This window comes from Papaver somniferum, chromosome 4, assembly GCF_003573695.1.
Source record: "Papaver somniferum cultivar HN1 chromosome 4, ASM357369v1, whole genome shotgun sequence".
Lineage (NCBI taxonomy): Eukaryota > Viridiplantae > Streptophyta > Magnoliopsida > Ranunculales > Papaveraceae > Papaver > Papaver somniferum.
Window position 1 is genome coordinate 43,965,550 of NC_039361.1, and position 3,466 is coordinate 43,969,015.

Genomic DNA, 3,466 nt, shown 5'->3' on the forward strand with positions numbered 1-3,466 from the left:
TGTTGTCTATTGATATTGGTCGGCTTTCCCAAGACAAAAGAGACTGCATCAAATTTTTTATCTCTTATTTGATGGTAAACCTGGTTGAACCTTTGTTGTACTTCAGTTTCCGTAACTCAATATAAGCCATGCATGATGCCACTTGGGTGGTAAAATTATTTAAAAAAAATCTATCGATATGTCTGAAGTAAAAGAGAAAGTCTACTAGTATGTCTGAAAACCAGCTAAAAATAGGTTAACTTTTTACCTTTAAAACATGGCCTTGAATATCTCATGGCGTCCGGTGATTCCAAATAAGCCATCCGAAGGAAATTTGGGGATCAAAATCGGTTTTTGTGTGATGGATCTTTCCTTTTTGGCATGAATTTAGTTAAGTTGAACTTTTACAGCAGGAATCACCCGTTGGATTGACGAAGATTTCCAAATTTCGAAATCAAATTATTTGACTTTTTTATAGAATCGATGTTGCAATGAAGTTTCATTCGGATAATCTGGCGATGAAGAATGGGAGATTAGAAAATTCATCTTGTGCTTTGGATGCGGATGAAGAATGCCCATACGAGTTGCTTCAGATCTTTCCCGTTAGCTATCTGAATGAACATGATCTTTTGCAAATTCTTATGCTCTACTATTTGGAGTGGTGCTCGTTTGTGTAGGGATATTCATATAGATCTCCCGGCATTGAGGGAACGGATCACAAACGATGCTCTTTTGCAGCAAGCTAACATGTCTCAAGGAAACTTGAGAACTTTGAGTCTGGTCAAGTGTTCTAAGATAACAGATGATGGTCTGAAACGTGTGCTCGAAATAAATCCAAGATTAATCAAGATGAATGTTCTGGGATGTATGGGACTAACTGTTGAGGAGATCCTCAAACGCTTGAAGAATTTCAAGTCTAGAAATACACTACCAGGTGGGATTGAGCAGGTAAGAGTTGGTGAACGTTATGGCGTGCAACATATACATTTTGAAGAGTTGAAGTCCTTAATTGGTGAGGATAGCTGCAGGCATAAGTACAATGTTAAAATCCGAGGTACTATAGGCAGTAGTACTCCCTGTCTTGTGGTGATGATTATTATTCCATGGATATTGAGTTTTGCCCGAGATGTCGGTTCTTTCGAATGGTTATGATTTTCCACCAGAGAGATCCAAAGGTAAAAAAGGTGGAACATCAGTCATGCAGGGCACGTAGATTGTGCATTTCACGGTGTTATTAATGCGGTCAGTACATCAATGACGTCGAACTTCAGGAATCCTTTTGTTTAGAGCCACATTTCTCGAATTTCTGGAATCAAGTGAAGGCTTGAGACATCCTCATCCTTCCTGTAGTTTTATTTATTTAATTTTTTCGGAAGCATTTCATGTGTTTGTTTGTTTTTTTTAGTATGCCTCAAACCTTTTTTCAGAGTTTTCTTTTGATTTATTTATAAAAACATGAGTAAACTGCCAAAAGAATTACTAATTACTCAGCAGTTACAAGGCGAATTGTTGGGCTGTCGACAACATCAAACATTGGTAGAACTATACAAGAGTTATCCAAAACATCAGAATTTATCTCTACGAATTGAATATGATTTAGCAAATACTGAAGATTTGGTCATTTCCAATTAAAGTTCTCTAAACCAGTAGAGTAAAAAGCTATGCTATAAAGTTTAACCGCTCTAGAATTCTGATGTCTATTGATTTTGGTTAGCTTTCCGAGGACAAAAGAGACTGCATCAAAATTTCCATCTTTGATGGTAAACCTATTTAATCTTTGTTGTACTTAAGTTTGCATAACTCAATATAAGCTATGGTATGATGCCACTTGGGTGGTAAAATAATAGAAAAAGTCTACCGATATGTAAGAAGTAAAATAAAAAGTTTACTAGTATGTCCGAAAATGGTAACCAACTAAAAATATGTTAATTTTTTACCTTTAACACATGACCTTGAATATCTCATGGCATTCGGTGATTCCAAATAAGCCATCAGAAGGCAATTTGGGGATCAAAATTGGTTTTTATATGATGGATCCTTCCTTTTTGGCGTGAATTTAGTTAAATTGAAATTTTACAGCAGCAATCACCTGTTAAATTGAGGAAGGTTTTTCAATTTTCAAAATCGGATTTTTTGAGTTTATCTGGAATTTATGCTGTTGTGGAGTTTCATTCAGATAATGTGGAGATGACATATGAGAGATTAAATAATTCATATTGTGCTTTGGACGTGGATGGAGAATTCCCATACTAGCTGCTTCAGTTATTTCCCATTAGTTATCTGAATGTACATGAACTTCTGTCTTTCGAAAGTGTCTGCAAATTTTTAAGCTCTACTGTTCAGAGTGATGCTCGCTTGTGGAGGGATATTCATATAGATCGGAAAACATCAAGTGAACGAATTACAGACGATGCTCTTCTGCAGCTAACTAACAAGGCTCAAGGAAACTTGAAAACTTTGAGTCTGGTCAAGTGTTCTAAGATAACAGATGATGGTTTGAAACGTGTGCTCAAAAGAAATCCAAGATTATTCAAGCTGAATGTTCTAGGATGTACAAGACTAACTGTTGAGGGCATCCTGAAATTCTTGAAGAATTTCAAGTGTAGAAATACACCACCAGGTGGGATTAAGCAGGTAAGAGTTGGTGAACGTTATGACGTGCAATAAATACACTTTGTAGAGTTGAAGTCCTTAATTGGTGAGGATAGATGCAGATAGAAGTCCAATGTTAAAGATTTGAGGTACTATGGACTGCAGTACTTCCTGTCTTGTGGTGATGATGATTGTGCCATGGATATTGAGCTTTGTCTGAGATGTCTTGTTTATTCGCATGGTTTATGATTGTCTAAAAGAGAGCTGCCAAGGTAAAAAGATGAAATCTCATTCATGCAGGGCATGCAGCTTTTGCGTTTCACGGTGTTATTAATGCGGTCGGTGCATCAATGACGTCGAACTTGAGGGAACCTTTTGTTTAGAGACAGTTTGCTTAGATTGCTGAAATCAGGTGAAGGCTTGGGACATCCTCATCCTTTATGTAGTTTTTTTTTTTTGAAGCATTTTCTGTAGTTGTTTGCTTTTCTTTTGATAAACTGGCATCCGTAATGGTAATGGTTAATTAATGTATTATCAAAGATCAATATCTTAATTTAACTGGGATCCCATCAGTTGAACTCTGTTTGTACCATAAGTAAAAATGCCACAAAATGGGCCAAATTGGTACTTGAATCATCTATTGGCCCTCATCCAAGCCCGCTAACCAGTCAACCGAAGCATCCCACCAGCCTGCCCAGTATTACATAAAATCAATGATCGGTCAATGGTCAAAGTCATCTCCCGGTCAATGGTCAAGGTCAATGAAAAAGTCACCAACCGATCAACGGTCAAAGTCAACCATCAGTCAATGTCAAGGACGTGTTGCTGATGGTGCTGCCATGCAGTTTCCACTTATGTTTCCAGCGGTGCTGCCAATCAATTCCCAGTTAAATAC

General features: G+C 37.3%; 1 pseudogene; it reads left to right on the forward strand.

Moving 5' to 3' along the window:
- The first annotated feature begins 470 nt into the window (after positions 1-470).
- Positions 471-2,820, forward strand: LOC113272428 (annotated as a pseudogene).
- Positions 2,821-3,466: the final 646 nt, after the last annotated feature.